Source organism: Arachis ipaensis, chromosome B10 (assembly GCF_059453495.1).
Source record: "Arachis ipaensis isolate K30076 ecotype BB chromosome B10, ASM5945349v1, whole genome shotgun sequence".
Taxonomy (NCBI): domain Eukaryota; kingdom Viridiplantae; phylum Streptophyta; class Magnoliopsida; order Fabales; family Fabaceae; genus Arachis; species Arachis ipaensis.
In genome coordinates this window covers 56129207-56142648 of record NC_142435.1, presented here as the reverse complement: position 1 = coordinate 56142648, position 13442 = coordinate 56129207, and the positions used below count along the sequence as shown (strand labels likewise).

At 38.0% G+C, this 13442-nt stretch overlaps 1 non-coding gene across 1 annotated transcript; it reads left to right on the top strand.

Moving 5' to 3' along the window:
- Positions 1-1248: 1248 nt before the first annotated feature.
- LOC148580135 (small nucleolar RNA R71) lies at positions 1249-1356 on the top strand. The gene has a single exon (XR_015899647.1). It is a non-coding gene; the product is annotated as a small nucleolar RNA R71 (small nucleolar RNA).
- Positions 1357-13442: the final 12086 nt, after the last annotated feature.

The following is a 13442-nucleotide window of genomic DNA, read 5'->3' as shown; positions in this document are numbered from 1 at the left end:
GAATAACATCAAAAAGGGGAACAGTTACCTCAACCTTTTTGAAAATTTCTAACATTTTGGGATCAAGTTCCGTCTGCCTTTTGGGCTTTCTTCCAAGGTGTGGGAATGGGATAGGGATGGTGCTACTTACAGCTTCTGTATCCTTTGGTGCTCCATTCTTTGGCTGAGCTAATTCTTCTTCAACCATGTCTTGTACTTCATCTTCCTCTTCAGCATCTTCTATTTCATCATCTTCTACTTTAACTGAGTTTTCAATTGGGGCGTCTTCTATTGGCTTGGCTCCTCCTGGGTCCTCTCTTGTAGTGTGGTTTCGGACCTCAAAGTGATGGCATTGATGCAACCCTTGGGGTTAGGTAAGGGTTGAGAAGGAATTCCACTGGAGCTTGAAGGTCTGTTGGTGGAAGCAGGTAGTGATTCTATCCGGGCAGCGAGAGCTTGTAAAGTGGCAATCAGACCATTTAAAGTAGAGTTCAGTGTAGTCTGCATGTCTTGTTGTCCTTGTGCAAGAGAACGAAGCATCTCGTCATTTGATGAGGAAGTGGGATAAGTGATCTAAGGGACTTGTTGTTGGTTATACTGGGGTCCTTGTGACTGTCTTAGGTGAGAAGCTCTGTAAGGTTGGTTCTGATTCTGCTGTCTATTGTTGTTATTCCACCTCTGGTTTCCATTGTTGTCTCTGCCTCCTCTGTTATAGTTGTCCCTCCAGCCATGGTTAGAATTATCTCTCCAACTTTGGTTGGAGTTGTCCTGCCATCCTTGGTTATAGTTTCCTCCTTGGTTGTAGTTACCGCCTTGTTGATTGTATCCTTGATTCGGGCGATCATAGAAGTTATGAGTAGCTGCCACAGTGTTATCTACTTGGAGCTGCGGGTATTCATTAGTATAATGACTATAGTCAGCACAGATTCCACATACTCTTTGTGGAACTAGCTGTTGGCTTTGTTATGGTGTGGCAGGCTGAGCTTGTTGTTGTTGGTTCAACTGCATTTGCTTCAGTAGGTTGGTCATTTCACATATACTCTGTGTAAGAGCAGAAGTTTCAGTGCTGGAGGAAACCTCTGCAACCGCTTTTGAGTGGCTGCTCCTGTGGTAGTGATTCTTAGTAGAGTCAGCTAAGTCGCTGATCAGTTGACATGTTTCATCTGCGGTCTTGTACTTTTTTAGAGAACCATTACTAGCACCATCTAGTGTAGTTTTATCCCGAGGCTTCATGCCTTGAGTGAAATAGCTGATCAACACTAGCCTGTCAATCATATGATGGGGGCATGCGTCCAGAAGGTTCTTAAAACACTCCCAGTACTCATAGAGAGTTTCTGATTCACCTTGAACAATGCATGAGATCTCTTTCCTTAGTCTGTCTGTAACTTCAGCTGGAAAGTATTTTTCCAAAAATTCTCTCCTAAGCGTATCCTAGTTAGTAACAGTCGCTTCAGGTTGGGAGTAGTACCACTCCCTTGCCTTTCCCTCAAGAGAAAACAGGAAGGCAGTTAACAGAATATAAGCTTCATTCACACCATGACGCCTAACAGTAGAACAGGCTGTCTGGGAATCCCTTAGGTGCTTAATAGGCTCTTGAGCAGGTAAGCCATGAAACTTGGGCATCAAGCTGATTAATGCAGTTTTCAGCTCAAAATCTGTAGCCAGAGTTGGATGATGCACTTGATACTACTGCAGCATAAAATCTGGGGCTCCAGCTTCTTAGAGGGTAATCCTCCTAGGTGCTGCCATGTTATCTGCATGTGAATCAACTGAATCAGTAGTAAAGGAGCTTGTTTCACTCTCAGATGGCGGTTCAGATTCGCCCTCAGATGAGACTGGTGAATCGATAACAATCACTTCACCACCCTCAGAGGCTAACCGACGTCGAGCTCACCTAATACGAGAAATAGTTCTTTTAATTTCAGGATCGAATGCGGCTAAGCTCGGATCAGGCAATGAACGCGTCATTCAATGAAAGAAACATATAGCTCATGGTAATAAAATAAAAATAAAATATACAAATAAAATAAAAATATATACACTAATTAATAATTTAGCACACAATTGCAACTCCCCGGCAACAGCGCCAAAAATTGGTGCGTGGCAGAAGTTAGGCCAATTAAGAGATTATAATATAATAGAACAGCGTTGCGAGTATAGCACTTAACCAACTAAAATCCGCCTCACCAATTTAGAAGAGTGTCACAAAAATTTAGAATAGAAAAATACTGGGAGTATAAGTCCCAGGTCGTCTCCCAACGAGTTGCGAGAAAGGATGCTATTTTATTAATTACAAATTTCAACGAGAGTTTGAGAGTTGAATAATGAGCAATTAAATAATTGTAAATTAAAGCAATAAAAACTAAGAATGATTATTAATATTCTAGATAAAAAGCCTTGACTGGGGGAATGCTTAATTGGAAGTTCTATCCTTGTTGGGATCTCTTAAGTGTAGTATTAAAAAGGTTGTTATTTTCACTTAGTTAACCCTTACTAAATAAAGGAAAGTCAAGTGATTGAGCTAACTCTTATTCGCAAATCCTAGTCCTCCCCCTTGGGAAGGTCTAGCGTTGGTAAATACAGAACTAGCCAACAACTTCCAGTTAAATCAACACCTAAGCCTTCCAACTCAAGTGTCTCCTCCTAAGCAACCCCCATGTCAAGTATGGAGTCTACTCCATTGACATGAATATAACGCTCATAAAAATATAAGAAGAAGACATGATAATTTAAATAGGATCTCAAAATTAATTAAAAGTAAAAGTAAACCTTTGCATTAACAATTCATGAAAATAATCCACTTACTACTTTAAACAAGAATTAAAAATATAGAATAAATAAAAGGGTAAGTAAGGAAACAAACTAGAATAGTATCTTCAAGGGAGGTAATGCTTCTTCAATATCCAAAAGCAAAAGCAATAAACTGGGAATGTAAAGAGAACCTAGAGGAAGAGTAATTCACTCTAGATTCAGATCTAAAAACCTAAACCTATCCGAATGAGAATGTGTGAATGTATCTAAAATTGTGTTGTCTATTGTGTGAAGTTGTGTGTTGAGTCTCTGCATGTTCCCGGGCTTTATTCTGTGTTTCTGGACCAAAAACTGGGTCAAAACGCGGCCCGAAATCGCCCCCAGCATTTTCTGTTAAGTTTGCAGATCGCGCAGGTCACGCGTACGCGTCATCCACGCGTTTGCGTCATTCAGCGATTTTTCTTGTCACGCGAGTGCGTCGTCCACGCGTTCGCGTCATTCGTGCAGACTCCAATCTACGCGTACGCGTCAGGCACGCGCACGCGTCGCTGCAATTTTCTCCATTCCGCGTGCTCGCGTGAGCCATGCGCGCGCGTTGGTGTTCGCTGGTCATATCCTTAGTTTCTTGTGTTCCTTCCATTATTGCTAGCTTCCACTCCATTCTCTAAGCCATTCTTGGCCCTATAAAGCCTGAAACACTTAACACACGGATCACGGCATCGAATGGTATAAAGGAGAATTAAAATATACTAATTAAAGATCTTTAGAAAGCAAGTTTTCAATCATAAAATAATACTAGGAATGGATTATAAAATCATGCAAATCGTATGAATAAGTAGGTAAAGGCTTGATGAAACCACTAAATTAAAAACAAGATAAACTATAAAATAGTGGTTTATCACATGTCATCTTGTCATATTTTTTTATGCTTTTTCATACAAGAAATTGATGATTAGTGCTTAAATATTGAATGCTTTTGTACTCAAATGGTATATTTCTTTGATATTTTGATTTTATAAACTTTGTAGGAAATAAGAAGAAAAAGATGCAAAAATGCACAAAATAAGCTAAAAAGGAGAAAAGAGAATTTTGGGGGACATTTTGGAGTTTAGGCACACTTTGAAGCCTTAGGCCACGCTTTTAAAAGCATGGCCCATGATTAAATCAAGGAAGCGTGCTCTGTTTGACAATCAGTGCTCGTTTGCCAAGAGAACGCTAAGTTAACTAAGCCAGCATTTTTGGGCAAGTTAAAATTTCGAGGCAAAGTTTTGCAAACGACACGCACGCATCCTTGACGCGCACGCGTCCTTGACGCGCACGCGTCGATAGAGAACCTGGGATAAAGCACGCGCACGCGTGACTGGCGCTGAAGCATGGTATTGAGATTTTGCTACCCACGCGCACGCGTACATGATGCGTATGCGTGGGGCAACGTTCTTTAAGCAAATGTAGCACTCATTAAGAGAACACTGCAAGGGACGCGTACGCGTGGGTGACACGTACGCGTCGATGGGCGAAAACGCAAAAATACGTGCAAACATGAGGGACGCGTACTGATAAACCCTAATTTTGTGGTTTATCTTGTGCTTATTTTAGGGGATTTTATCAACTTTTTCCCACATTTATTCAATGAAATAGCATGGTTTTGTAATTCTTCCTTTAATTATGCTTAAGTGTAAAAACATGCTTTTTAGGCCCTTAAATTGTTGATTTTAACTCACTTTAATTCCATTCGATGCCTTGATGTGTTTATTGAGTGATTTTAGGATCATAAGGCAAGTATTGGATGGAAGAAATGAGGAGAAAAGCATACAAAGTGGAGAATGCATGAAGAATCAAGGATTGGGAATGCATCGATGGGCGCACAAGCGTACAAGGCGCGCGCGCGCAGAAGTGACTTCACATAGAGACGCGTACGCGTACATGACGCGTACGCGTGGATGAAGAAATATCCAATCGACGCGCACGCGCACATGGCGCGTACGGACCAATACTCGCATGTGACTCACTTAAAGGCAAAATGCTGGGGGCGATTTCTGAGCTGCCCAGGCCCAAATCCAACTTGTTTCTGAGTGTATTTCATGCAAAATTGAAGTCCAAGCAAGGGGGAGCAATTAGTTAGTCAATATGAGCCTTTAGTTAGTTTTCTAGAGAGAGAAGCTCCCTCTTCTCTCTAGAATTTGATTAATTTATCTTGGATCTTGAATTAATTACTTGATTTCATCTTGTTTCTTTTACAATTTCATGCTTCTATATTTTGATTCTCTTAGTTTTCTTGTTAATTTCCCTTTTATGCTCTCTTTTATGTTCATGGATGCTCTTGTTGGATTTAGATCTCTTTGAATGAAATTTGATGTTTGATGTCTTATAATTGTTGATTTGAGTGGTTGATTTGCTTTCCTTGCAATTGGTAGTTGGTAGATTTATTATTCTTGCATTTTTACCATGTTTTCCTTTTATGCCTTCCAAGTGTTTGAAAAAATGCTTGGTTGGACTTTAGAGTAGATTTTGAGCATTCTTGGCTTGGAAAGAGTAATTGGGCAATCTTGAGTCATGAAACCCAACCTATGTTGGTGATCTAGAGTTGTTAGTTAATATCATTTTCAATGACTCTAATCTCTTGCTAATTCAATTGGTGAGTTGATTAGGAATTTTGACTTGAGATTAACTAGTCTTGTTTGACTTTCTCTCATGGAAGATAACTTACACATTCTTCCAATGTTGGAGATAACGAAATAAGATAAATTCATGTTAATTATTGTTATGGTTAATAACTAGGATAGAAAGCCTATATTCTCAACCCTTGCCATGAATGTCTCTCTTTATTAATTGCTATCTTTAATTGCTCTCTTTACTTTTCTTATCATTTATTTTATTGCCCCTTTTATCAACCAAACCCCTTGCTCCTTCATAGACAATAATTGACCACTTCATTGCAATCTCTTGTGAGATGACCCGGAGTCTAAATACTTCGGTTAATTATTATTTTGGGTTTGTACTTGTGACAAAACCAATTTTTTGATTGGGAGGATTGTTTGTTGGTATAGAACTATACTTGCAACGAGAATTCATTCAATTAAGGAAATTCTATACCGACATGATAATTCGTTCATCACGTACGCATGGGTGCCCGAACGCTCCGTTCTCTAAATGAACGCTACGCTCTCTTGGAAGCTGCAACTTTGGCTCAGTTAGGTCCAATTCAAGCCCATTGAAGCCCCAAAGCAAGCAGAGTTCAATTGACATCACTCAAAGGCACAAGTATCATCTAGAACAGGAATTTTGCATTTAACTGTAATTTGTTTTCAATTTCAATTTCATTTGTAATTTAGGAATTCCTATAAAAAGGATTTAGTTCACAGTTAGTAAGAAGGACGCACAATAGGAGCAGGATTAAAATAGAAGGCTCATGCTGGAGGATTAGAGACTCCAGATCTCTCTTGGAGGATTAGAGACTCCAGAGAGCTTAGCATAGTTTGATACACTTTTATCTTTTTGCATTTGTTACATTTCAGTATTGAATTTAATTTAAACCTTCTTGCAATTCTGTTCCTCTGTAATTTACATTTGAGTTTGCTGTGAGCTTGATTTATATTTCATGCAATTTAGATCTTCTGTAATTATTCTGAATTCTGATTTACTGCTCCATTTAATTTCTCTGCACCTAATTCCCTTTACATTTGATGCAATTTACTTTTCTTGCTCTTTAAGATTTTGTCGATTTAATTTCTGCAATTTAAATTCCTTGCAATTTACTTTCTGTTGATCAATTCTCACTCAATTCACAACTGTTAGCTTGACTAAACTAATCATCTCACTAAAGTTGCTTGATCCATCAATCCCTGTGGGATCGACCTCACTCTTGTGAGTTATTACTACTTGATGCGACCCGATACACTTGCCGGTGAGTTTTGTGGAATTGTTTTTCCCTCATCACCATGCCTTCGAGCCGTAGAACAAGCAACTTAAAAATCTCTCAGATGTCTGATAGGGTCTTGACTCGGAAGTCCATGATATTTAGGAAGCAGATTAATCAAACTATTCTTCAACTCAAAGTTCGGATCAAGATTTGGATATCTAGCTTGCAATGGTTGAAGAATAAGATCCGGAGCCCCTTGTTCATGCAAGGTGAATCTTCGTGGCTCCGCCATATAGTGTTCACCTGTAGGATGCAATGAAGTAGTGGACTCTAAGTCGCGTTCGGTTCCGTCTAGAGGTTTGGCAAGTCCCTCAAGAGAGTCCGAAGCACTAGTCATGTAGCTCAACCGCCGCCTAGCTTGCCGAGTGTGTAACAAAGTTCTTTCAATCATAGGATCAAACTTGGCTAGGCTAGATGTAACAACCCTGATTTTCGAGTACATGAGATCTTTTCTGAAAGTACGGATTTCTCCGGAAGATCAGTAAAGGGAACACCTCTGTTATATCATCAAGCATCTCAACCCTCATTGTCATTATGTCATCCTTAAGTTAGAACCTCTTCTGAGGCAAGTTCGATAATTCAATCGCGAAGAACCTTGTTTTTGAACCGTATCGGTTGGCAGTTTTGATTCTGATTTTCGTAAATAGTCTCTGTTTGACGAACCGGACTCGATTCATGAGAGGAGAGAGATAATATTATAATATTATCATTATATTAGTATTAGAAAATGCTTCAATGACATCATAAGGTTACCTGGTCTATTTTTGTTAAAAACAGAAAATCGGTTTAACCGGGTTTACGGTTTACTGGTGCAGCTTAGCACCAGCACTCTCTGATGAATTTAGCAATGCTAAGGCCTCATTATACATGTTATATTCTCATAATAAATATGTTACTAGTGTCATTTATTCTAGTAGCTCAAAAAATAATTTTTAGAGATATTTTTACGAGTGTTCCGATACACCTAGTTTTAGTAGTTATACACCAGAGATATTTTAATATTATTTTAATCCACCTCCAAGCCAACCAATCACAACTCACCTTACACCCCCAAGACCTCCAAGGCTGTTTCATTTCATCATTTTGGCCGAAAATAACAAGAGAGAAAAGAGAGAAACTTTCATGAACACTTAATCTTCAAAGCTTGATTTCTTTTGAACTAAAACTCAAATCAAAACTCTGATTTCACCAAAATGATCCTCTCTTCTTCCTCTACATAACCATGTAACTTATCAAGGATGGAAATAAGGTAAGATGGCTGTCTCCCTCCCATTTCAATTCGGTTTTCAAGGAAAACCATGCAAAACATGTGTTTTCTTGATGTTCTTCCTTAGGAATCATGCTTAACTTGACTTGAGGGCCAAGAAACGTGAATTTCCAGCAAGTCTAAGGTGATATATCTCTTCAAAACATACTGAGTGAGATTTGGTCAGTTGAGAGTTTTTGGATTTAAAGTTGTTCTTGATGTGATTTAGGAGGAAAAGTGCTTAAGGACCACCTGAAAGTTTAACCGAATTAGGAGCAGCAAAACCAAGTAGGGATTGATGAATTTAATCTTGATTGATTGTGTTTGAGTTGTGTGATTATGATATGGTTTGGCTGTGCTTGAAATTGATTGTTTGTATGAGTAATTCTTGTTGAAATTTTGGTGAAAATTTGATGAACTTTGATGAAATTCAAGCTATGAATGTGTGTTCTTGTGGCTGCTGGAAAACGAAATCCTAGAGCTTAAATTGAGGTTCAATTTGTGTTAAAATCATGTAGAAAAGATGGGGTTTTAGTGGCTGGAAATTTATTTTGAATTTTGGTAAAAATCGGTTGTTGAAAAGACTGAAAAACGGGTAAAAACAGAGAAAGAATTTGAAGAATCTACGAGGAACACGAAGAACACTTTGAGTGTGGTGAAGAACATTGAAGAACACCTTTTAGATCTTAGAAAGGTCAAGGAAGTAAAATTTTTGGTGTTTAAGGGGTTATATGGTAATTTCTGGAAGTTAGGGTGGTAAAAGTAAAAATATTAAAAGTTACGGGTGGTAAAAAGTGAATTTTAAAGGTTAAAAGTAAAAGGTAAGTTAATTTTCAAAAATTTAGTATTAAAATAATAAATAATAAAAAAATATTAAATAATAATATTTAATTAAAAATAATATTTTAATAAAAATAATAAAATAATACGGAAAAGGCAGTTTTCTGTAAAAGCTTTAGAAAGACAACATTAAGTGCAGAATTTCATAATTACCTTCATAAAATACTTAGGGAGTGGTAATAACATGATAGTGAGGCAGAGATAAAGAAAAGATAAAAAGTTAAAGAAAAGATAAAAACCAAAGAAAAAGTCTGTAAAATTTTAATGACAGAAAAACAGACAGAGACTAGTGAACGAACTAGGGCAACTTAGTTAGTACCTGAGTTGCGACTAGGGTTAGGTGTTATATGAAAAGTTAAACTATTTCAGTATAGACTTAATGAACCTATACCTGGGACAGGCTAACTATTCATACCAAAATTTACATAAGCTTTAAATACACATGTTAAACAGAAAAATCAGAGCAGAATAAAGTAACACAGAGCACTGAGTAACCAGAGTAAAGTAAAGAGATACAAAGAGAAAATAATAATATGATAAAGAGAAATGGTTTGAGCCAGGATATGGTAAAAGTGAAAGATGTAAAGTTTGTACAGTATGATTTAACAGAGAAAGAAAGAGGTACTGCATAAGAATGTGAAAATGATGATGAATAATGAGAATAATGATGAACGATGATAATGAGAATAATTATGTAATGATCTGCTGCGTGAAGGCAGTCAGATAGATAGTGGTACGACCACAGAACGTTTTCCAATGTTACACAGCTATTGAGAGCTGTACCTGCAACTGATAACCTGGGATCACTTGCAGAGGATATTAATTCATACACAGCTAGAATGCCGCACCTGTAAGGCAAGGATTGCTTACAGAGAATATGATTTCATACACGGCTGGAATGCCGCCACCTATAAGGCAGAGTTTGCTTACAGAGGATATGACTTATACGTCGGTTAGTGAGAACTGTACCTATGCTGACTGGAAAACCATACCCGTTTCAGCTTCTTCGGGTTACGTCGGGAGCGGGTAAAAACTGACAGATGAGCTTATTATCTGCGCTAGGGCTAGACATGCATCATACTTGGTTGCGTATTTTCTTTGTTATGATTGTGGTATGAATGTATGCTTTCCTTGTTTGTATTCCATTCTCTGCGCTTGTGTTATTTTTTGTATTCTTCTGTTTGTGTTCTGCTATCTGTTTTCTCTATCTTCTCTACTTATCTGTGTTTTCTAATTACTACTTCTTTGTATTATGCTAATAGTCTGCTAAATAACATAGAATTAATGAACGTAACTAATAACCCCGACCCTACTAAGAACTCCCCAATTCTTACCCCTTCTCTCTCCCTTCCCCCTTCAGATGGAAGTAAGAGTACCTTACCATAGTTCGCTGATGACCGTTCGCAAGAAGAGGATTCTGCTCTAGATAGTCTTCTGAGTCTAGGGTGAATATCGTTCTCTGATTATATGTATATACTGTGAGACCAGCCAATGTCTGCACCCCGTTCGTATGCGCACTTTAACCTAAATCCTGTGTACGAGATTCCTATTGTGTGGCTACTTCATGAGGTACCAGAGAGACGTCCTGTGAAAAAGTCTGATCGTGCAGAGGAGTAGCAGATGATGTTCTATCTTTTGATGACTTTCCACCTGACTTGAGTTTTGAAGACCTAGAACGTACTTTTCCTTGCTTTAGTAGTTTAGAGGGACTATGTGAGTATAGAGTCTAGGCTAGCCTAGGTGCCAGCTTAGGGACCTCTTGAACAGGTCAGGACCTGGGATGTTGTATGTATATACATGTATATAGATATTATTTAGCTATATCTAGGGGTGTTCTAACTAACAGTCTATATTCTAATAAAGGCTGAATCACCGAATGTTGTCAACTACTTGTGATGTATTTATGTGTGGTTGTTTATAACTATTTTATCTCTTATTATTTGTGAATTAATTATAAATGATTCTGTCTATTAATCCAAACGTTTTCAAAAAAAAAAAATACACCTCGCAAATTAACTACGCTTTTAACAACAAATCAGGCTCATATGATAAATAATAGATAATAATTAGGAAGACAAATTGGTAGCGCTCAGTTTCCGGTATGATCTAGACATATTGAAAATTGGGTCGTTACACTAGAGTTCGGTTGGGACCAAGTCATCTAACTTAGAATTCATAGCTCATGAATAAAAAGAAATCTAAACTAAAAACAAAATACTGAAAGCAAGTAAACTATTTACACTATCCACATATTCACATAATCAATATCAAGGCATACGTTGCAACCACTCCCTGGCAATGGTGCCAAAAATTTGATAGATAAGATTATGGCTGGTCTAGAATTTCATCAATAGAAAAGCAATGTTATTGTCATAGTATAGTCCTAGACCAACATGTAATCCTACCAATCAAATTTTAGAATTGGTTGTCACAAATTTAACCCCAATATAAAGTAACCAAGAGTATTGCTCTCGGGTCGTCCTCAAGAGAATGGGTAAACATGTGCATCAATATTGGTTAGAATTCCGGGGTTGGGAGTCATGAGCAAAAATTTAAACTACTAAACTTAACATGCAAGGAATCTTAAAGTCCAAGAAACTAAATCAAGTAACTAAGGCAAGGTATGAGCAATTTCAATCTAACAAGAGAACATATGAGCTACTTCTATTAAACAACTAAACTAGCCACAACAAGAACTAAACAATTGATTTTTAGGTTTCAAATATGAATAATAAAATGCACTCTTGGCTAGGCATAGGAATTAGGGTTACCATCCTTATCTAATAATCATATCTTGACAATTATGAGGAACCAAACCCATTAAGTCTACCTCTATGCTTGAAATATGTATAATGTCTATTTTTAGGCTTGAAGTACGTCGAATGGCTTGATCAATCTCAACTCATAAGTCCCAATTCAACTAATAATTGGCTTAGTAGTAGATTGGTATCAATGGGTATCAAGTTGACCACAAAGGGTTCTCAAATCACCAAATAAATTAGACCCAATGACTCAAGTTTACCCAATTTCCTTAGCCTAGGCCAAGAGTAAAGAAAACTACTCCATAATCAAAGGAAACATTTCATCAAACATATGGTATGCATTAAAAAAAGACATATTCAAATTGCAAATTAATTGGAAACTACAAGTACCCACTAACAATTATCAATAGAAAATAACTCAATTAACACTATCGATCATAGAAAATATCAATGCACTAATAAAAATCCAAGATCCATAAAATTCATAAAACGAGAAGAAAATGGAAAATAACGAGAATATTCAAATTCAAGCACCAGATCTAAACAAAATGAAAACTAGAGAACTCAAACTAAATAATTGAAACTAAGATTAACAAAATCCAATTTAGAAATTCAACAATGGAAGATCAAATCAAACTAGATATAGAGAGGAGCAAGAGTTTCTCCCTCTAGAACATGAGTACCGAAAAACTAGCCAAAATGTGTGTAAAGTGTAAAATGATTGATCCCTCCCATATCCTCCTACAATCCTCGGTCTTTTTCATGTAGAATCCACTTGATTTTGGGCCTAGAGCTCCTCAGAAATCACCAGCCACGATTTCATTAATGAGGTCACGTGCTGGGCGTCACGCGTGCCCGTCCGCCACGCGTGCGCATCATCTGAGGTTTGCGAGCCACGCGTACGCGTCAGGCATGCGTACGTGTCGCTGGGAGTTTCGCAAATCCACACGAATGCGTCAATTTTCGTGCACCATTCCTAGCCTTTTGCACCCACGCGTGCGCGTCGCAGCCGATTCTCCAAAGCTCAATTCTTCATGTTCCTTCCACTTGTGCATGCTTCCCTTCCATTTTTCTAACCCATCCTTACCCTATAGATCCTGAATTCACTCAACAAACACATCACGGCATCGAATGGTAATAGAAGAGAATTAAAATATAGCATTTTTAAGGCAAAAGAAGCATGTTTTCAACCATGAAGCGAAATGAGGAAGGAAACACAAAACCATGCGATTTATATGAATAAGTGCGGAAAATATTGATAAAACTCCCCCAAATTATACACAAGATAAACCACAAAATTGGGGTTTATCACCGACCTTACAAAGCGATAAGGCTGAGTTTGTTAAAAAGTACCTGCCTTACCAGAAGCATGCCAATTTTCTTGTGGCACCTCATGAAGAGCTCATTAGCATCACCTTACCATGGCCATTTGCAAAGTAGGGTCTTGATCTACTCAGACCGTTTCCTCATGCCCCGGGACAAGCCAAGTACCTCATAGTAGAGATCGACCATTTCACTAAGTGGGTTGAAGCAGAACTACTAGCAACTATCACTACCCAGAGAAATCGGAGATTTCTATATAAGAATATTGTCACAATGTTTGGGGTTCCTCACTCTATCACAGCGAATAATGGGCCAATTCACTGACTCAACCTTCAAGAGTTTGGTGGCCGATCTCAAGATAAAGCACCAATTCATATCGGTGGAGCATCATCAGGCTGATAGACAAGCTGAAGCTGCAAACATAGTCATATTAGCCAGATTGAAGCGCCGACTACAGGACATAAAGGGAGCATGGGCTGATGAGCTCCCCAAGTCTTGTGGGCATATCAGACAACCCTTCATTTCTCAACCGGGGAGTCACCTTTCTGACTTGCTTACAGAATGGAAGCCATGATTCCCATAGAAATCATTGAAGAGTTACTAGGGCTATATTCTACAATGA